The 23,420-nt window shown below is 44.6% G+C and overlaps 1 protein-coding gene across 1 annotated transcript in view; it reads right to left on the reverse strand.

The window, feature by feature from the left end:
- The window catches only part of PELO (pelota mRNA surveillance and ribosome rescue factor), a 314,258-nt gene that overhangs the window by 270,647 nt on the left and 20,191 nt on the right, over positions 1–23,420 (reverse strand). The gene's annotated exons all lie outside the window — the stretch shown is intronic.

The raw sequence follows: 23,420 nt of genomic DNA on the forward strand, positions 1-23,420 counted from the left end.
TTAAAGCACTTACGCTGGCGCATAAGGCATTCCATGCCGTGGGAGCTGAATATATCCAGAAACGGCTGGCCTTCTATAAACCGGCTAGAGCCTTAAGATCGGAATCTCTCTTTCTTGCCGTTGTCCCTGGTGTCAGGAAAGCAAGGGTGGGGGGGCGAGGGGGGAGGGGGAGTTCCTTTAAACGCTTGGCGCCCCAGCTCTGGAATGCCCTTCCTTTGCAGCTCCGCAGCACATCTAATCTGCTGGTCTTCAGAAAAGGTCTGAAGACGTGGCTCTTTGGTCAGTAATTTGCTCGCTTTCTTTCTCCTTTGTGCTTGCCCTCTGCAGTCTGTTGTTAGAAAGCGCCGGGACACTCTTCGGAGTAGCCGAGCGCTATAAAAGACACCATAACATAACATAACATAACAGGATTGAACAAGGGCGAAAAGAAAAGAAAAAAATGATTGAACAAGAGAATGATTGGCTAAGATAACAAAGAGGAGAATGAGTTAGGTCTACAGAATGACTGGAAGCAGTGAATCTAAGGAAAAGTAATAAGTGAGACAGAAAAAGACATGGGTAGAAGCCAACTGGCAAAAACAGGTTTCAGAAAGTGGAACAAACGGCGAGAGTGGAGAGCAACAGAGAAGGGGTGGTAAAAGAATGACAGAGTCTGGGAGAAGAGAATACAGGAAGAGACGAGAAACAGAACAGAGCCCACAGCTAGGAGAAAGCAAAACCAGAGAGACTGGAAGAGACAAAGAAGTAACAGAAAGGACAGTGAGACACGAAGGAGAAAGAAAAGTTGAGCTGAGTTGTATATGGTGGCTGACAACTTGGGACAGAGAACCTCAGACTGGAAGAGGAGAGGGAACGAGGAGGAGGAGAGAGGGCGATATCACCCAGCTCAGGACCTGCACGTCTAAAGAGTAAAGTACTGAGGGCCGGCTTTAGGGCACTGCGACTGGAGCAGCCGCTCAGGGTGCTGACCTGCGAGGGGGGCGCTGTGACCTCCGGAGCGCACTGTGTTTAGCAATATCTTATGATATGAGAGATGAGGGGTACTTTTGCAGATGGTAGTGAGAGAATCCGAGGTGGAGATCAGGGGACATAGGGGTGCTAAAATGTGATTTTCGCACTGGGCTCCACCAGCGCTAAAGCCAGCCCAGAAAGTACTCTTGTACTCCTAGGTCCATGCTGTAAAAGGAAACAAGAGTACACTGGTACTGCTTGGAGGGTAAAACACATAAGATGATGGACGGAATGTTGCACAATGGCAAAACAAAGATGATGGACGATGGATTAAACCCAGATCTGTGACTGGGGTTGAATGTTTTGCCATTGTGCAACATTCCGTCCATCATCTTGTGTGTTTTGCTGTTCACCCAATGTGGGAAGGGTATGCCCAGACGTGGGTCCCGTGCTCACTAAGCCACTGGAGTCAAGCTATCCTGGCTGAAGACGGCCGATAGCCAGAAACCGGTCCTAGGATGCTTTATTCCGGTCCATGGAAGACATGCCTTGGCAGTTCGGTCTGGACTGTTCCCATGAGGCACAGGGTCAAGACTGATTTGCATATGGCCATGTCTGAACTGGGGTGGCTTGGTGAGCAAAATAACGATGGATTAAACCCAGATCTGTGACTGGGGGTGAATGTTTTGCCATTGTGCAACATTCCGTCCATCATCTTGTGTGTTTTACTGCTTGGAGGGTGACTGGTGTTTTACTCGCAGGCATGAATTATGCTGTTCGAGGTTTTCAGAAGTTGGTCAGGACAGTAGGGCTCTTTCCTTTTTATTGGAGGAAGACGCACCTATTTTTCTCAAGCAACCCCCAGGTATCAGCTTACTCATTTATAACACCAATATTGTAGACGGAGAGCGTCAGTGTCACTGCTACATTCTGGGATCCTAAAACTTTCAATTGGGAAATCCATAGATTATTTTGAATGTCTTGCTTTTTGGTGTGGGGCCTTTCACAGCAGGTGTAGGACGTTTCACAAATGTAGGAGAGAAGGACATGAACTGTGCTCTCCTGCCGGACTCTGTGCTGTCCGTAGGGTGAGTTGGCAGAGGTAGAGACAATAAGTGCCCCTATGCACAACAGTCCCCATGACACTGCCCCAACCCCGCCAGGGAGCTCCTTGTTTTCTTAAAAAAAGTGATGCATCCTTGGTTAAACAAATAGTTTTAACGTGTGTTTGGGGGCTGCGTGCGCACTGCAGTATGGTCTGCATAAAAAGATTTGGTGGGGGCGCTGAATACACTTGAAGTGTGTGTGTGTGTGTGTGTGTGTATGGGGTGCGGCCTTGCTCCAGCACGCACCTAGAACCCAGCAATAGCACTGTTCCAAACAGCATGATTCTACATAGCAGATTAGCACGAGGCAGCCTTTGCAGGCAACTAGTTTATAGTTGGGCTGGATTACCATGGGCCTGTCTGCGACCCTTCACTCCCTTAGATGCCACCAGGAACCAACAACCGTTCTTTTTACTTGTAATGTGTACCTCCGTTTACGGAGCACCCAATTCTCCCACATAAAGCACTTCCTTGGTGCACGCACCCCGTACAATAAGCGGACGCCTGGTGAGTTTTCTAGCAGGAAGTGCATTAAGTGGGCTGAAAAAGGTGGGAAAAGGTTCTCTCAAAGAGGAGTGACCGAAGAAGTCAAACTAAGGATCCTTTCCAGGAAGCATGGCCCTTGTAATAAGGGGCAGGCTAATAATATAGGCACCAATATACTTTGTTTCACACAGCGGTTCACATGACTAGTGTTTGTGGTGCTCTGTATGAGTTTTATGTCATAAAAGACAATAATCCACCTATACCCAAAACAAGTCAGACCTTTTATCTCAATGCTCCTTGGTATCATAAAACAAGACGTGCGGCCGAGTGGTGCGCGCGCGAGAGTCAAAAGCAGACATGGCAGGAGTCACAAAAGTTGCAGCCGAGTGGTGCGCGCGAGGGTCAAAAGCAGACATGGAAGGAGCCACAAGACGTGCGGCCGAGTGGTGCACTTAATGACCCGTTAAAGACAGATGGCGGCTGCGCACGTTAACGCAAGCGCTAGGCCAGCCAAAGTGTGGGGTAGCACTTTGAAAACTCACCTACTAAATGTCTCAGCGAGACCTAAAAATGGCAAGAAAAATGTATGTGCTATAAGTGTTCATTTAAGCTGCACTTAACCACATCGCTGCTGTGGTTATTTTTCCCCTGTGCTGGAAATTGCACTTTGGCCCTATTTATGACGAGCTCAGCTCGTCATCAGCACAGCTCAACTGTGCCTCATGACGAGCTGAGCTCGTCATGAGCATGGAAGGGGTTAATAGATATTTGGAATTGTCCTGAAATTGGAAAAGGATGTATCATGTGCAAGATAAACTGACTTAGAGTTTCTGCAGGAGTGGGGGATGTACTAAGTCTGTAAATGTTAACCCCGTTAAAGATGCCAAACAAATTTTAACTTACAATTTGTTATTTACTGTTGACAATGAATGTATGAACAAGCAATTTAATAGGTTTAAGGGACCCTTATGACAGGTTCAAATTGTTAGTGTAGGTATGACTTATGATAGATTTGGACTCACGGACTACGATTATATCAGATTTTGGTGGGTTTGATATATCTATGCTTTAAAGCCCTATGCGATGTTCACAAAACCCTGCAGGGCAAAGGCCAGAGTAATCTTCTTCCAACGATCTTACCATATCACCCACAAAGCTGTCTAAGATCAGCTGGTGGAGGGTTGGTGGGCTCTCCCAAATTCAATTGAAAGAGCCTTGGTGGTAGTTCTTTTAGGCGCCTGGCAGCCAAATAGCAGAACCTACTTCCTTTGCATCTCACACTAGTGCCTTTCAAAAGCGTCCTTCTGAAAACAGCTAAAAACCTGGCTGTTTAGGAGGTCAAACCACCCGTAGAGGCAGCCTAGTCACCCTCTTGGTCTAATGGAATTGAGCACTGGGACACTCCGCAATGGAATAAACATGCGCTCTACAAACTGCTAACATAACTATGCTTGGTTATTTTGCAAACAGTCTTGAATTCTTGGGTCATTCGATTTCTACTAAAGATTTATGAAGCAAAAGGAGTAGAGATATTGAAGGATTACAAGATTTGGGGAGATTGAGCATCCTACGGAGGCCAGGTACTGACTGCTCTGACAATTGGGAACATTTTCCCATTTCAAAACTTATGGTAAATGATATAGAAATACGTAGATTCTGGGGAAGCACACAGAAGTATCTGAAACTTGTGTTGCACATGTAAGTGGCTGTAAGCAGAAAATGTAGCTTAAAGTGAGCTGTACAGTCATTCATAAGGTTCGGTCAGTACCTTTAAGATTGATGGGGAACCTTAAAAAGCTCCCAATACCATATTTGAAGAAGGGATCATTGATCCCACAGACTCACCTGAATGGGTTCAGCCATAAAAAAAACCCAGGTAGATCTGCCTTTGTATGGATTTGCATTCTCTTAATAAGAAAATAGTTATGGATTGGCATTCTCTCCTAAAAATCCATGAATTTCGGTTAGCTCTGGATGTTGCATGCGTTTTCTCTATTAGGGAATTTGATTTTAAATTTATAGAGCGCTGCGTCTGCCCTTGGGCGTCTTGTCCCTGACTTTCTTAAGGGTGGCAATGGAAGAAACTATAAGGGGAGAGTGAAGAGCCAAGTCTTTAATGATTTCCTAAATGCAGAGTGGTTGCCTTGGGTCCTGGAATTCCGGAGCATTTGGTTCCATAACTTTGCAGCATTGTAGACCAAACTTCTACCTCCCCAAGACACATTCTTTATAAAAGTGATCTGTACTGTACTGGCCGATGATTACCTCAGTACTCTTGTAGGGGGGTGCTAAGAGAGAGTTTATTTCTGAAAAACTCTGGGCCTCGCTGATGGAGAGCTGTGTGTGTTAAACAGAGTGCCTTAAAGGTTATCCTCTTTTTAACAGGGAGCCAGTGCAGGTTTTGTGTGTTTTTGAGAAAGTGATCAAACCTTTTTGACTTGGTAAGGGGACGGACAGTAGCATTCTGTAGCCTCTGCAGTCTTGTTAGGATGCCTTGCCGAGCTACCCTGTACAGGGTGTTACAATAGTCTAACCTTGATAGGACCAGTGCAACGACCACAGATTTTGGGAACTCAGGTGGTAGGAAAGAGAGAGGACGTTCTTGAGAATTTTAAGGATCAAGAAGAAGGGATGACTTGAGATGGTTTGTCTGGTCCCTAAACGAGAGTATGGCATCGAAGTAACTTTGGTGACTGGGCATGGCAAGGATCCTAAAGATTGCGGCCACCAGGATAAATTCCAGAAGGAGGGGTCTCGTCCGGATACAAGAACCTCAGTTTTACCGGAACCCACTTTCAGGGCCTGGGAGCCCATCCAGCCTGGTGTTGCAGTCATGGATGCAATAAATCTAGCAGAGACTTCCTCCCATTGCTCGTCCACAGAGATCACAATTTGAGTGTCAACTGCGTAGGATACCGTGGTTAAGCCAAAAGATTTAATTTGTTTCATCAGGGAAGTCATTTAACCAGACCCCCCAGGATATAGCGGCATTGATTAGCAAATTTAGCGGCACAAAAATGGAAATTTAGCGGCACAAATATGGAAATTTAGCGGCAATTTAGCGGCATTTTATTTAGCTGTTTTTCCTACAACAAACACAGATATCTTCGTTTTTTTAGTTGTTTAACAACATGAAACCACGTATATTTGGTTTATTTACAATGTAGACACTTTTTTTTGGCTTAAAGGCTGCATATAGGACACAAAAATGTTAATGAATAATAATGTACACGATTTCAGTTTTTTGTCTTCACTTGTGCCATTGTGGAGGCGCCTTCATGATTGGTTCACATACAGCAGGCCCTGAACCTCGTCACCACTTCATTCCCCCCCCCCCAAATTTAAAATTGTTTAATGTAGCATCATACTCATCTGGCTCCTTATCTCCATTATCATCATCTTCGTGAATGGATGGAAGTTATTTCAGTGGAGTTAACTGTCTAATAGCGTTTGGGAAATATGTGCCAAAAAAATATGAACAACGTTTCCCATATTGTGAAACAAAAAATCCGACAATTGCTCTTTAACTCGTCATATTCTTAGTTTTCTCTTGATTAACACATCTCAATTTCATGAACATATTTCATACTTGACACATATTTCCCAAACGCTATTAGACTTTTTTCAGCCTGTGTTTTTATTGCGTGCATGTGAGGATGTTTTGCTCAGCTGTTTTGTAATGCTTGTTTGAAATATGCCGTAAAACGCAGGTGGGTGTGGAACCTGTCAGGAGGGCTAAACAATGGCCTCTTGGTTAATAATGTTAGAGGAGAGCGGCTTTCCCGTGGCTTGGGTTTGGACAGTTAACTCCACTGAAATCATAAGAGTACTGGAGAGAGGTGGGCGAGGGAGAGATGGGCTGCTGTTAGACGAGGGTAGAGAAGTTTCTGAGAAATGAAAAGGGACGAGGTGGAGGGTGAGGTTTGGAGGGGTAGGTGGGCGAGGGTGGGGAGACGTTGGTGTCTGGTGAAAATAGAGGATGCTGCCAACGCATGGGGAGGCCTCGGCTGGCGCCGGTCTCCTCTGGGGCACAAGCGTTGTTAGGTGCGAGGGCTTTGTCTCCTGCCTCAGTCCTGAGCCCTGAAGTTGGTCCCTGGTGAGGAGGGGGTTCAGTTCCCGTTAGCGCTGTTTTCTCTCAGAGCGCTGCACCAGATTAAAAAGCGCACCAGCCAATCGCGATTCCCGGCTGCCTCCGAGCAGGGAAGCTCCAGCAGGGGGGCTCGGTCCTCAGCAGCACCGCAGCCGAGAAGACAGGGCAGAGAAAGGGACGAGCAGAGCCCCTCCCCCGCAGCCCAGCAGAGGCGGCGAGACTCAGCCCAGAGAGCCCACGAGAGAGAGAGAAAGAGGGGTGAATAACAAAGCCTCATTAACAGGTGAATGGGTCTTTCAAAGACCTGTGAAGAGCTCCGTGCGGCTCTGTGTGTGCTCAGATGCTGCCTCGGGCCCCGGCTGACACACACGAAGGGAGGGGGCGCACAGCCAATTAAAGGGCATTGTTTGTGATGCTGTCTCCCAGTAGATTGTAAATATCGCGGCCAATATTGTTATTATCGCGGCCATCGCGGTAATCTGCCGATTTCGCGATTTTTTCGTGAATCGCGAAATCGCGAAATGCTGGAGGGTCTGTTTAACTATTAAAAAGTGTCAGATTCAGCGATGATCCCTGTGGGACCCGACATGGTAGGGTAAAAGGTTCTGAGGTATGAGTCTCCATGCTAATGGTTTTCTCTCTATTGTCTAGGAACGAGGATAATAGGCTTAGAGCCAGACTGTGGATTACTATGTCACACAGTCTGCTTTATTACGACATACCACCTCGAAAGCTGTGGATAGGGCCAACTAGACCACCGGCTGCCTTTCCTCCGCGGTCCAGGATTTCCATAACCTCTTAGGAGACCACGAACAGCGCAGTCTCAGTACTGTGTCCTTTCCTAAAGCCAAATTGGCATGCGTCAAGAAAGTTATTCTGCTCCAGGCGGATGGTGAGGTCAGTATTCAGTTGTTGTTCTAACGTTTTGGATAGGCTAGGCAGTCTAGCAATGGGCAGAACATTATTTTCCTCCAGGTTTTCAAGTGTGGGTTTCTCAGTAGGGCCCGAATGGAGGCTTTCTTCCAGTCTGTGGGAAACAGACCTGATGCTAAAACTGTATTAAACAGTTGTATAAGATATGGTTCGAAGTAGTCACCTAACGCATAGAAGATACTAGCAGGACAGGGATCTGTAGAGGTGCCTGACTTTTTCGAGACCTAGGAGGCTACCCAAGTTATCTTTAGAGATCGTTGGGAATTTTTCATGCACAGGATATTCCACTTTATGAGGTGTTGCATGTGGTGCGAAAAATGGTCCTGTCTCATAGGAGTAGGATCTTGATAAACAATCTCTACTTTATTCTTAAAGAATTAGGCATGGCTTTCACACATCTCCTGGGTTGGAGGAATTGTTTGTGGGGGAACGGGAGGGAAAAAGTTTGTGAACAGTTTGCAATCGCTACCTAGATGAATTTGCTGCAGCCTTGATCGCGTCTGTGAAGTATCTGGTCTTTACATTTCCTTTTCGTGACCGAGTTGCATTCAGACCTACAGATCCACTTGTGGCATCGCCATTTCTTTTTAAAATCCTTGAGTGAGGTAGTGTATTAAAAAAATGAGTCTACCATCAGACGGAATTAGCCAAAGAGTCTTGGGACTCAACTACTTTCACATGCCTTGAGGTGTAAAGATATTTCCTATTACCTCATAGGCTGGCCTCAGAGGCCAGCATTTTTCAGCAACGTACAGATATATTACTTTGGGGCATGCAAGGAATTAATTGAAATCTTTCAGGTTTATTAATTCATTTATGCTATAATCTTGAGCCACAATAAATTATTAGACAACATTTTAAAATTTAGTTAGATCATTTGAGTCATACCATAACTCAAAATGGCATAATACCCAAGACAGATGGCACTGATGTCACTAAAATGGCAGACAACCCACATGATATAGATGTGGTTAGATCTTCTTAAGCTTAACAGAATAATAATATGTGAGGTTTGTTCAAGACTATCCTTGTTAAGTTGAACCTCTGAGAAAGTTACTGAGGAAGCTAGAGCATTTCATTTGGGAATAGAACAAGTTCAAGCTTTTAAGGCTGTTCAGTGTATGATTGCAAATACGCTTGCCCTCAAAACTTTTGACGTCACAGTTGACAGTTCAATAGGCTTTGGGGGTGTGCTTAGTTGGTAAACAAGAGCATACAGTGGCTTTGTTTTCTTGTATGCTCAGCGGCTCAGAAGTTAATTACAGTACGAATAAGAGAGAATCAGCTGCTTGTGTGTGGGCGTAAAAGGGCTTAAATTTTGCTTTTAGTTTAAACACAATAAGTAACTAACTGATAACAAGCCTTTGATGTACATAACGCATGAGCATAGAGCATGTGTGCTTGTTTGTAGCGCCTGATGCACTCAGCGAAAAACTACGAACTTCTTGTATCTTTTTCTTCTCACTTTCTCCTTTCCCCTTCACACCTCCGCTCCACCCTATAAGGGGACAGTTGGATAAGGGGGATGAGCCTAGCATGTATACATCTGTAAATTAGAGCTACACGACCCAAACAAGCCTGGGCAGAAACCCTGGAACGAGCTATCCATTAAAAATGTATGTTTTATGTCTTATATGTATGTGTACGCGTATGTAAAAAAACAATAAAAATTTACTGAAATAAAAAAAAGTTCAGAGTGGACACCCTTGATGACAACGGCCAACAAACTCCACAGATGTCACTATTGGTGGTCATTAATGGATGTTAATGGGGATGTGTGTATTCTTAAATGTAATTAAAGCGTACTTTCCAAAAAACATTGGAAATTAACCAAAGAATCAATGGATTTGCCAACTTTCCTGGTAGGTATAGCTTTTTTTAAAAATGTTAAAATGCGTCAATATTGGGTGAAAATTTAATATTTTCTATAATGCACAGAGTCGTAACCAATGAATTATTGGTATGGCACTTTAAAACATTTACAAGATTGCTTTGAAATGGAATTAATTCTGTAAAGTAGTTATGCCACATTTTTATGCGAGACACCAATTATTTCAATATAGATGCAGTTTCTTGTGTTCTGCTCATCTTACTCCTGCTCTTCCACCCTTCCAATTGGTGTCATACTGCAAACCATTTCTCCTCTTGTTTCTGTGGAGCACCTAGTAAATGACGTTTAAGATTAAAGATGAACAACTGTGTTAGAAAGTGTGTATTGTGAATGAAGTTTCCATCATGTGACCATAGTATAATGTACAAGGACTTTTCCTGGAAGTTTTGTTGTAGATGTGCTAATTCTATGAGCCTTTGTGCAAGAAATGTTTCATTTGTGCTGAACATCTCCGGATCACTGTTGCCGAGAGAGGAGGTGGAGGACTTCTCTTACCTCAAGAAATGGGTCAGTACTAAAGATTTTAAAACATTACGTGGCTGTTTCTGATTTGCCAATTCAACCCTAACCATGGTCAAACCATGCTGAATTTGCTAACTCTCTAAAACCCAAGAGTTTCATACGTAATTCACTCAAGGTATTAATAATCACGTGGGTCATTAGGTTTCACTTGCTCTTTGCTTGAGAAATCTATTGTATTAATATAAACTTAAAAAGGGACTCGCATCCAGTCTCCTCTCTTTCCTGGCTTTTCATTGGTTCCTGTGCGTGCCACTTACCTTTCGTCCATTTCTATTGGCTGTAGCATTTTTTTCCTGCATTTACCAATGCTTGTTCCTCATCTGCTTCTCTAATGAGTTCCCCACCGCCAAAATATTGTTAACATGCGCTTTGGTGGAAATATATTTTCATAAAGATTTGCTTTTTACTATTGCAGCATATTTATATAACAATGTATCACCCTGAGAGATGAAGTGATTTGCATTTAACCCCTTCCATGCTGGTGACGAACCCCAGCCGTCCCGCTCTGCGGCGCTCGTGTGCTGATGACGGCTGGGGTTCGTCATGGCCCGCCCCTGTTCTTTTGTTTACCGCACAGCGGCGGAAACGGCCCAGCATGGAAGGGGTTAATAAGAAGTTGCGTGACCGAGACTTGAACTGGGATCCCCAGCTTTAGAGTTAGCAGCTCTTATTTTTATTCTAGAACTTGGTAATTGATGCTTCCACATTTATTCTGTTTTATCCTATTAAAGTTTATATTTTTCTGAAGAGGATTGTACAGCTAAATCTATTGGAGATTTTGGAGCCATATTGATTTTGTAAAAAATTGGCTCCTACAAAGGTCATGGTATATTTCTGTTGACTTAGTTAAATGTTACAACTCTTTAGCATATGATAAGAGGAAGCTGACTGTTAACATTACTTTTCAAATTACGTGCAAAATTGTTTTTTGGACAGTCCAACCTCGGGTGCAGTTATTACATTTTTTGTTAAAAATCTTTTGCATTGAAGGTGTTCAAAACCAACTGGTGTCAGGCAATGGGGCAGTTGGTGTGGAGGTATTTTGAGCTTATTAAATATTATGGGTTTGAGTAAGTAAAGGTATTCTTATATTGTCCATATTCCAATTACCAAAGTGAGAGCACTAACAGGTCTTGAAAGAAAGCATACAATCTGCTTTAGCATCAAATTTGAATGTGGTAAATTATATGAGGGAAAGGTATGGTGGTATCAAGGTTCCATTGATGTGCTCAACCCAGAGCAAATGGACATCCTCAAGCAATCTAAAATAGTGGAGCAAGCTGGAACTTATTCATGGTTAGACTATTGTCCGGTTGACAGTAGTGCTGAAGTTAGTACCTTGAGTTCATCAAATGCACCTGGGAGTTCTGCTATACATGTTATGACGATGTTAGTCTTCCTGTATGTTCTGATGCCGTCACTGTTAGTGATGCCAATCATGTTTTGCAAGGGTTGTGTCCCACATTTAAATGTAAAGTGGTCGTTAGGGGTCCCTGCAGAAGTCAATGATTTTATCCCTTACTAGTTTAAATTATTTTTCTGATTTTATCTTCTTAATTTTGTTATGTTATACCTTACTGAAACGTTATCATCATCACAGTTTTTGGCTTCATTTACTATGAACCTTTATAAACAACCTTCATAACAAAGTGCCTGACTAAATAGAGGTGGTAACGAAGTGAAACTCCAGAAAATTGCCCCATGGCACGCAGTTACACTGGCTCCGCAACAAATGTCTTCTAGTGAATGCGCACATGCACAGTGTTCTGCAAAGTGGTAATCAAAAGTTGGCCATCCTATACAGTTCTGCCGAGTACCACAAATAATGGGTTAGACGAACACATTTCAGTGCCTGACACTGCATCACTGCACTGAAACGCATTAGTCATGCAAACTAGACACTGCTTGAGGTGCTCTAACACAGCAGTGTCATTTACAGCCAGTGCAAGCGGTCATCTCGAGACATGCGGGGTTGCCCTGCAGAGACCGGGATTGAGAAATGAGAAGTTGCCATGGAGACTAGCATAAGCGGTTGTTTTTTTTGTCCAGGCATATGAATTCTTTATTGTTTGGGCATTGTCCAGTATACCAGGAGCTCTGTCTCTGCTGGGCCGTTGGAGGAGAATATATATAAAAAATACATTCTAAAAACACAAAACCGATCATCTGTGTCACAAAGTATGTATGAAGTAGTCCTATAAAATGAAAAGCTGAACCGCTGGCAAATCAAACTTTGGTCCAGAAGGTTACCTGTCGTCCTTGAAGCAAGCAACTTGACACTCAAAGCAAGTACCTCCGGCACCACCATCCCAGTTGTCTGTACAGGTTACATGCTGGTTTGATCAATATCAAGTGTAGGGAAACTCCTCACTATGCATCATCTAGGCATTGTGTTTCCAGTTCCTGTATTTAACTTATCAACCATGTTGCGAGATTGACCGAAGTGACCATCATACATACAAATCACATTTCTTTATGAGCAGGATAGCACACACAATATATTGTTTAAGATGAAAGCATCAGTCAGTTGAACCTCTAAGCCCCCAAATTACAAACATAAAAAATATATTCTGGCAATATTGGGTACTCCATATAAGGTTTTATCAACTTTAAAGAACTACAAGTACCATAATGTTTCTGCAAAGTATAGATGAGATAACATTCTATTGCTGGACATAAATTAACGCAGTGCGAGCCTCCCCTTTCCACATCCTATGGATGCTGCAAAAGATCTTCAAATGGTTGCCTGAGAACACCAGATAGACTGTCACTCAAGCACTCGTCACAAGCACACGGGACTAAGGCAACACTCTCTATGCCGGAATCTCGAAGCAACTCCTACACAGACTCCAGACCATCAAGAGCTCTGCTGCAAGACTCATACTATACTTCCCACGCCAAACCCACATCACACTGCACCTCAGGAAGCTTCACTGGCTTCCCAATCACAAGTGCAGCCAATTAAGACTTCTGACGCACACATACATTGCCCTACACAACACAGGACTGGAATACCTGAAAAGCTGCATAAGCTTTCACCAACCCACCATACACCTACACTCTGCCTCCCTCTCACACATGCCCCGCATCCGCAAAAAGGAAAACTGGTGGTCGCCTATTCTCTAACATTGCAAGCAAGATGGAACAACCTCTCTTAACACATCAGAGCCTCCTCAATTCTTGAGTTAGACAAGAAGATGAAGACCTACCTGACTCTTCGTAGAAGCATGTCGGGCACCACACACCCACCCAAGCACCTGGATAACCTCTCGGGTGATTAGTGCGCTATATAAATCAACTAGCAGCCCGTCCCGACGTTGTCCGGGTATGAATTACTGCCGGTTAGAAGCATATTGTTTTGTAGGATTTAGTTTTGATAGCATTTCTTATCTGTGACAGGCCTGTGAAACGCTCCGATTCACAGTGCACTGCTGATGCACTTAAGAGTGCGCGTTCAGTAGTGTGTGAACTCGAGTTTCCCTACTTTATTTTTCCTTGCAATATTATATAGCGCAAACTCAACAACATGGCATGAGCACAATTTACATTACAGAAGAACACATTCATTTGTGGTAGGCCTGGAATCACAGGATGTTGAGCTGATGCCGAGATTCGAACGTAGCTCCCCAGCTCTAAAGTTCGCAATTCTAGAACTTGTGGCGGGAGGTGTGTCTAAAAGTGTATGTCGGTGCTGGCCATCAATGAGAGAGACCTGTGCATTTTTCAAATGGGTGTGCCACCAATGTACTTACCGGGGAGGGTAAACACCCATTATTCCGCAACTTTCTTTCCACATAACATCACTCCGCATACTTTCATTACGAAAGAACCATGACTTCGCAATGCCATTATAACGCATGGCATTACATTTTATATGCTTTTACCACGCATACATTTACAACGAAATTCGTTGTAAATGCATGAATGGTAAAAGCATGTTTTTGTTTAATGTTTAGATAAGGTAAGTATGGGTATAGGGGTATATGTTTTGGGGTACTGAGGTATATGGTTTGGGGTGTTTGGGCATTTTAAGGGTTCAGATATAGTTTGGGGTTATGGGGTACAGGGGTAGTTTTAGGGTTTAGAGATAGGTATGGTTTTTGGGGTACAGGGGTATTTTTAGGGTTCAGGGCTAGGTTTGGGTTTTGGGGTATAGGGGTATTTTTAAGGTTCAGGGGTGGTTTTGGGGTACAGGGGTATTTTAAGGGTTCAGGGCTAGGTTTGGGATTTGGGGTACAGGGGTATTTTTAGGGTTCAGGGCTAGGTTTGGGTTTTGGGGTACAGGGTTATTTTAGGGTTCAGGGCTAGGTTTGGGTTTTGGGGTACAGGGATATTTTTAGGGCTCAAGGGTAGGTTTTGGTTTTGGGGTACAGGGGTATTTCAAGGGTTCAGGGCTAGGTTTGGGTTTTGGGGTACAGGGGTATTTTAGGGTTCAGCTGTAGGTTTGGGTTTTGGGGTACAGTGGTATTTTTAGGGTTCAGGGCTAGGTTTGGGTTTTGGGGTACAGGGGTTTTTTTAGGGTTCAGGGGTACGTTTGGGTTTTGAGGTACAGGGGTATTTATAGGGATCAGGGCTGGTTTTGGGGTACAGTGGTATTTTTAGGGTTTAGGGATAGGTTTGGGTTTTGGGGTACAGGGTATATTATAGGGTTAAGATGGGTTAGTGTTTAAGGGTGTTGGGGTATTTTAAGGAGTAAGGGTGGGTTATGATTATGAGGTGCAGGGGTATTTTAAGGGAGCATGGTGGGATTGCACACGATATGAGACATGACATGAAGGGCGGAACGTACCACGCGCCCCCAGCGTTTGTCACGCCCCCAGCACACGCCCACAGCACACGCCCACAGCACAACGCAGACACACCCACAAGGGACTACTTTGCTGGCATGGTTCTTTTACCTTTTAAATGTATATGGTGGGCGTCTGCATAGCCCATGTCCTTCTGCTGCAACTGCCCTTTCCAACGCTGTATTGGGTGTTGTGATTGGTTCTGTGGTTCCTGAGATTACCCGCCTCAAAGGTTTGGGCTCTCTCTTTATTATATTAGTATGGATATAACATAACAGTCACATCTATAAAACTCTAATGAAGGAGGTTGTGGACACATATGAACACTGAACCCCTCAGTGACATCTGCAAAGTAAACATTTGATTTACTGTAGGTATCCCCCAAAGCAGCAACTGACAATATTAGCTGACCTGCGTTTCAATTCAAACAAGCATTGAAAATGCAATAGGTCTCACCTTTGATTAAGTTAAAGCCATTTGCTTTCCTAATAGAATTGTATAGCAAAGCAAATGGCTTTAACTTAATGAAAGGCGAGCCCTATTTTATTTTTAATGCTTGTTCTCATACCTACGGAGGTGTTTTTTACAATCCAGTAGCCCCCATTCCTTGCCCTCTCTTCTTCTCATTCCTAATGACACACCAACAACACTCATCAGCCTGAGGCAGCTCCGCTATGGGCTAATTAGTTGAGCTGGGCGAGGTCCAGAGAGGTTTGTGTTGGGGGACCATAATCTATTCATCCAGGGAGTGACCAGCGCACACCAGAGGGGCGCCCTGCCGCCTCATTGTACTCACTAGTATCAGAAAGGGTGCCAATTTACTCTCCGCCCATGGCGCTACCTTAGCAAGGACTGACTCTGAGCATAACACATACACCTTGGTGCTTTCGAGCGTGCTGCGGCTAGAATATTGTCAGTGGAGTCTAAAATAGGGCTCAGTGGAATTTTAATTATGCCAGAGTATTCAGTAATCACGCATTACTCTTGTGATACAAATTTACCAAAATTAAGAGATTATGCCATCTTGAGTAATTAAGAGTAATTTTGGGCAAAAATCCTTCTGCTGGAGTTAAGGAACAACAAACTAAGAGAGAGCGAGTGGCTACTGGCATCTGTTGTTCCTGTCCTGTAGCACTGAATGATATTTTCTAATGCATCCTCGGGTCCATTTCGGACACATGGGTAAATTTTACACTAAAAAAATACAACTAAATGCTAGATTATGCTTCTCACGTAATTATGAATAATTATGAGTTATTTTGCTGTAATTATACTAGAGTGAATTATGCCAGTTACGCTCACCCCTAGCGTAAACCACAATAGTAAACGGATATGATGGTACTTTCTATAGAGGATACCACATCCATAGTGGGATATCAAGAGGGTGCTGGTGTCATTGTGGTATGAATATGTTATACCACAGCTGAATTGTATACTTTGTGTATCAGGAATAGAGTTGTTTATAAGGAACGTATAAAATAATTGTACAAATAGTGCAGCAGTCAAAGTACTATATTTAGAGTAGTATATTTAAAGCAGTGGATAGAGAGTGTGCAACATCACAGTATATGGAAGGAACTTCCAACATAGTCCTATATCCAGATCTACTATAGCCATTGCTATGTACTTCAAGTGTACCCTGTGTGAAATAGTATATTACTAGTCTACCATGATAGTGGTATTTATCCTATGCAGCATGCCCAGTGGTATATTTAAAGTCTACCACAGCTAGAGCAGGTTTAAGGGAAGGCATAACTAAAGTTGTGTGTAGAACATGTACCAACAATAGTGGTATATTGCGGGAATGCTATGTCTGGAGTACTGTAAAGTCAGTGCACCATATAGTGGCATCCAAAGTACACCCCTTTCATAGCCTTTTAGTGTACATAGCCTAGAGTAACCTATTGGGGGGGGTACAATAAAATTGTCACACGTGCTGCAGCCATGGTGGTAAACGTAGAGTGTACTATAGCAATATATTTCGAGCATATATGGCTCCGGTTGTATGAGTGCATAATGATGTTGGTATTTAGAGAATGTCACAGCCACGATTGTATATTTTCGGTACACCTGGGTGTGGTCAGACAAAAATAAAGGAAGAGTGCAAAGGCAATAGTACACAAAATGTACTAATGCCATTGTGGTATGTGTAAAATGTACCACAGCCATACTGGCATTTTCTGTGTGTTAGCGGGTCAGAGTAGCATACAAAGAGTTTAGAATGACAGGGGTATTCAGAGGGTGCCAGGGCCATTGTGACATATTCACAGTGTGCCCAGGCCAGAGTAGTACACAGAGGTTAGCAAGGACATAGGTGCACAGACTATACTACAACCACAGTATTATATCTGGACTGTGCCGCAGCTATAGCGTTATATTCTGTGCAGTACACGGAGTCACACTGGTGATGTGTAGGACGACTGTGGTATGTAGAATGTACTGCGGGTATTATACGCTACTCAAATTACTTCATATTTCACTATACAAATTTTGAACACTAATCCTTTTGTGGGTTCCGGAGTAGTGTGCTACTCGCCAGAAAAGAGCTTTAACACCCCATCAGGGGTAACAAGCGCTATATAAATACAAACCTTTTTTCCTCTTCTATCCTTCCTAACCCAAATAACTAACTGACCTATCCACCACTTTAATTAATTTCATATTTCACTATACTAATTCAACACTAATTCTTTATGGGTCCCGGAGTAGCATGCAATTCGCCGAAAAAGTGCTTGGACTCCTCGTATGGCAGTGTTCTTCAATCTGTGGGGTGCCATCCCGGGAGGGGGGGGGGGGGGCGCGACGCCATCCCAGGGGAGGGGCGCGACGCCATCCCAGGGGAGGGGCGCGACGCCATCCCAGGGGAGGGGCGCGACGCCATCCCAGGGGGGGGGCGCGACGCCATCCCAGGGGGGGGGCGCGACCCCATCCCAGGGGGGGGCGCGACCCCATCCCGGGGGGGGGGATCTTCTTTATTTTGGCAAGAAGCACTTCATTTCACGCAGTGAAGTAGTTTGCTGGTCTCTTGAAGCCTTGGAAGATCACCAACAGGTAAGTGGAGTGGGCTTTTGTAATGGAATTGCAATATACGGCTGGGCCATTCAGTGCTGCCCAGTTTTCGATGGTGGGTGAGTGAGTGAGTAAGTGAAGGGATGGGTGGATGTCAGAGTGGTTTAGTGAAAGGGTGAATGAAAGGGTGAATTGATGGATAATGAGTGGGAGGATGGATGAATGAGAGAAAAGATAAATAGATGGCTGTATGGGTGGATGGATGAGTGAAATGATGGATGGATTGATAAGTGAAAGGGTGGATGGACGAATGAAAGGGTGGACGTAAGGATGGATGAGTGAGTGAAAGGGAGGGTAGATGAGTGAAAGGGTGGATAGATGAGAGAAGATGGATGAGTGATAGGGTCAATGGATGGATTCATGAGTGGATGAGTAGATGGTTGGGTGGGTGGATGGAAGGCTGGATGATGCCTAAGAGAAAGGGGGATGGGGAGAGAAAGGGAGGATGGATGGATGGATGGATGGATGGATGACTAAAAGAGTGAATGGGTGGAAGGGTGAGTGACTGGATGGATGGATGAGTAAGTGAAAGAATGGGTGAAAGGGTAAATGGCTGGATGGATGGATGAGTATACAGATGGATAGGGTGAAAGGGTGGATGGAGGGATGGATGGTGAAACGATGGATTGAAGGATATATGATGGATAGGTTTGCAAATGATTGAATATGTGTGGCCATGGATGGGCACACAGATGGAAGGACATGGTGAAATTAATGAATGGTGAAAGAATGATTAACCTTAGCCCCATTATCTTCAGAACATTGACTTTCGAGTCATTATCTATACTACTATTATAAAGAGAGAACACAAACCTTTGAGCCAGGTAAACTCGGGAACCACAGCACCAATCCACACACCCGATACATTGTTGAAAATGTCAGGATGTGCATATGGACATAGGCTATATAAAATAAAAATTAAATGTAAATTTAAAAATTTAACTTAAAAAAAAAAGTAGTCCCCTGGAAGTAGCGCCGGACGCGGGGTAGCGCTGGCTGCGATGTAGCACTATTCGGGATGTGCGTGATGACGAGGAGGAGCGGCGGACATGAGCGCGGGGAGGAGCGGCGGACAGGCGGGGAGGAGCGGAGAGGAGCGGCGGACAGGAGTGGTGACGAGCGGCGAGGAGCGGCGGTGAAGTCAGGAGCGCGGGGAGGAGCGGCGGCTCAGGTATGGCAAAGGGACACGTAAAATGTTGGGGAGGGAGGGGGCTGGGACGGATCTGTGTCTCTGGGACATGGACAATGTCGGGGCGGGCGGGGGCCTAGGCAGGCAGTTAGCCCTGAAGCCCATTGACCCAGGACAACGTCGGGCGGGCTGCTAGTCTTTATATAATATGTGTGTGATGTAAAGCACTCCAACACCCTGCCGTACATACTTGGGATGAGTAGCACTATAAAAGAAATCAAATACACATGAGGGACGGTCTATGCGAAGATGAGGGGCACCATTGGAGGGTGGTAGCAAGGCGGACTGGCCGCACCGAGTATCAGGCGTTTCTCTGAGAGGCTGGAAAGGTGGGGGCGGGTTTGTTACTGGGGTCTGACACTGCAAAGTTCCTTGTATATCCAGCATTCTTTAGGCAACAATAAAAGCGGCATCACATATTCAGGTGTGATTCACCAGGGTCTGGTGACTAATGTACCTGCTAGAAGATTTAGTTTTGAGCTGTGTAATAAGCCTCTGTCATTTAACCACACCCACTCACAAACCTGCAGTTAGCCTAACACACTTATTGTGTTGGACATTATTTGCCGGATATGGCCCGGGATATGAAGGTGGCGGTCGGTTATGTGGTGTACGAGATTCCAGAAATTTGTGTCAGGTGGCGGGGGGGGCCGACATTTAAAAAAAATCAGCTGAGGGGGCTCAGCCTACAAAAGTTTGAAGACCTCTGTCGTATGGGGTAGTAAGCACTATATAAATGCAATTACAATACAATACAATAATTCCACTGTAGCCAGCCTGGAGTATTACACAGAGGGGCTTATTTACAAGCCTCTTGCGCAGCCAGTGTGTAACTTTTAATATGGGAAAAAGTGGCGTATCGGGGGCACAAAGGGCTTGTAAATAAGCCCAGCAGAGTGTAAAACACCAGTGGTGCGCACTGCAGCCAGGGTGGAATATGTAGACTGCATGGCTTCCATTACCTCATCACTACTACAGTCAGAGGCTGGCTCGCTTGCTGATACTACTCACTACTCTTTGCTGAGTCAGGTGGTGTTTTTAGCACAGGTGTGAAGTAACACCCAACGGGAGAGCTGCCCTGATGCGAGACCCGGTCTTTGCCTGCGACGTGTGTGAGGGACGGCTCCAATAAAGCGCTCTCCGCCCACCAGCAGCAGCACCTCCTGCTTTTGATCTGCTCCGGGCTCCCAAGTATGGCAATCCCACGGCGGAGACGCGTCCTCGCACATTGTGCAGTGAAAGGTTTAAGGCTTCAAGTTAAAGCAACCGTAGCCTTAAAATCCCTGGTCAGTAAAATCCCGGGGTCCAATTGGTCCAGTCACACTCTTTTTGAATTTTTCAGATTGTAATCATAGACATGAATATTTTTTCATACCATCACGTTGCGCAACCCACATTCCTATGTTACTCTTTAGAAGGGTATGTTTTATGTATAACATTAATGTTTTTTTTTCCCTTGATAAATTCAGGCATGACACGTTCCTGAGATGCAGAGTCAGTTTTAACCCAGTAAGTGACTCAACAATACTCTGTTCTGCTTGCACCGCCGTTACCAAGCATCATAAAGTCAGTTTTACCCCAACCAGTGGCTCAGCAGTACTCCGCCCTGCTTGTACCCGGAATAACGTCCATATTACTCTAGTCACTAAGTCAGCACCCCCTGCTTCAACCCCCCCCCATACTGAGCTGCATAAAAAAAGTATTACCAAAAAGCCATCCAGCATGGCCGCCATAAATAGGCATTCACCTTCCTATCTTTCCAGCGCATGCCCTTAGAATGAAATCTTTATTTTATTCATGGCTTTTATAAAAGATGACCATCCACTGCATTTTACTTGTGTCTAATCTTACTAATGTGCAGAAATTTCCAAACTTCCAAAAGGTGGAAAAACATGTTTTTTCTTTAAGTTCGGTCATTATGCGGGACAGACTGCAACACTAGAACAAACATGGTAGGCCACCGTTTAGCATAAACGGTGACACAAGCCAATGGAAATGAGGGGAGGGCCTTAGAGTCCCTTTCTGAAAACCCATCATCCACAAAATCTCTCGCCAAGCTAGCAACGCTTTGCGCTGCAGTGCATGCGAGACCTAAAAAAGAATAGAGGGGCCCTCCACACACCAAAGGGACAGGGCACCAAAACAACTACAAGTCTAACAAGAAATTTCCCTTTGGGTTCATTCACACTCCAACTCTAGTTCTCAACTTATACCATTCATCCATTCAGGAGTCAAACTAAAATCACCAAAATAAGACCTTGAAATAGTGTGTATAAAAAAGATATTCACTTTAATTTTTTTTTTACTTTGCATTTGCTATAAAAATCAATATGTACAAAAACCATACAATTGAATTTTTTGTGTTTTAAGGATATACAAATTTTAAAAGACCCAACGGTCACATAACAAACAGAAAAGAGAATCCGATTTTATCTATTTTGGTCACCTAAATGGAGAATAACTAAACAATATGTGAGCTGATCACTAAAACTGTTAAAAATATTTATAGAGAAAGGGGAGAGTGTATTAGACATAAAGTCACTAATCACAGAAAAATCATTGATTAAACACCACATTTGCATTAAAAAAAAAACACGGTTTCAAGCAAGTGTTTGGTCGATTTAGGGTAATAATACTGTTGCATCTACACGTTTTGGTGGATTCTTACTATTCTCGACCACCCTCTTCAGGAAAATTAGGCATCTCCCAGCAATATTAATATTTGTTTGTCATCATCTCATAGTCCAATCTATCATTCTCTCTCGGTTGGACTATGCTAGCGTACTACTGCTAGGCGCTAACAAAGCAGAGACAACAAGACTTCAACTAATTCAGAATTCTGCGGCCAGCGCTATAGTGGGCCTTCCAAGAAGATGCTCTGCTAGAGCCACCATACAAAGACTCCACTGGCTCCCGGTGGAATCTAGAATCCAATTTAAGGCCCTCACCACTGCCTTCAAAATCCTCAAAACAGATGGCCCTGTACTCCTCCGTCCGCTTTTAGTACCCTACACCCCCCAGCGCAATCTGCACTCCCTAGGTCAACATCTGGTAGTAGTTCCCCGCACGAAACTCTGCCGTGTCGGGGGCCGCTCCTTCAGAGTCTTGGGAGCAAAACTCTGGAACTCTCTTCCCCCGAACATCCGTCGCCTTGACAATCTGTCCGCTTTCCGTAAGGCAATTAAAACCCACCTGTTCCCACTGCCTTAGCCTTCGGACTCCCCTCCCACCCCCTTCTCAGTAGGTTATGCTGTGGTTTCTCAGCGCCGGGACGCCCCGTTGCTGGGGCAGCTTCGTGCTTCAACAAACTCGTAACATAACATAACATAACTGGATGACTTTATGATTCTTTAGAACCAGGTGGATATCGTGCAGCCATGAGAGGGATGCTGGTACGGGACATGGAAGCGATGCTAGCAAGGAAATTGGGACGCTGGAAGTGTCTATGAAATATACGATACCTGTTGTATCCAGGTTGCATTTTTAGGTCGAGCCCGGGCAGTTCTGTGAGGCATGCTGTATTGGAGTATGGACTTGAAGCTCCGCCTACTCTCCCTCCATATTTTTCATTGGCTTGTGTCATTCATTGTCCTTTATAAATGCTGGCTTCCGATTCGTTAATGGGCTTGTTAGTCCCTCCTTAGTACTGTGTTGTCTTAATTTATAACCTCCCATGAGGACTGGCCCTTTTACTTCTGTTGTTACACGGTATGTCTTATTTACTCTGCAAGCACTCTTTTCTTTAATGAGTTTCTCCTACTGCAGGGACGAGATGCTTTCCTGCAACATCCAGCGCGCCATGTGAGCTTTTACTTTCCAAGCAGCCTGGGACAATGGCGGTTACTTCTTTGAAAAGGGAACTCTGTTATTTACACCTCATAGGTGCTGCATTTTGTGGACGGTTTGAAGGGAATATACTGCGGTTTATCTTTCAGCATTTTATCTTTCAACATTGTATCAGCAAACAGAGCCTTTCCTTTCTTTTATTAGGTCTCGCCTGTCGATGCGCATGCGCATCGAGCTTGCGAGACTATGGGGGCTTAAACAGACTTTAACCAACTTTCAAGGAATCGTGGCGATTCCTTGCAGTGCCCGTGAAATTCAAGCTCAATGCGCATTGAGCTTAAAAGCGCGTGCACATGCCCCCAGCTGCCTGCGTTGCATGTATTTTCCCTCAGGCGCACTCCTCCCACACCCCCGCTCCGCCCCCTCCCCTGCCTGCCGTGTCGCATTTCTTCAGTTCCCTCAGCCGCACTCCAGGCCCCTGCTGCTTTCACACCCTCTCCCCGCTCCGCCCCCTCCCCTGCCCGCCGTGTCGCATTTCTCCTCCCCCCTCCCCTTCTCTGCCTTCCCTCCGTCTTGTTTTTTTTTTTTTACACGCTGCATTTTTTTCACG

The sequence above is a fragment of the Lissotriton vulgaris genome, chromosome 7 (assembly GCF_964263255.1).
Source record: "Lissotriton vulgaris chromosome 7, aLisVul1.2, whole genome shotgun sequence".
Taxonomy (NCBI): Eukaryota; Metazoa; Chordata; class Amphibia; order Caudata; family Salamandridae; genus Lissotriton; species Lissotriton vulgaris.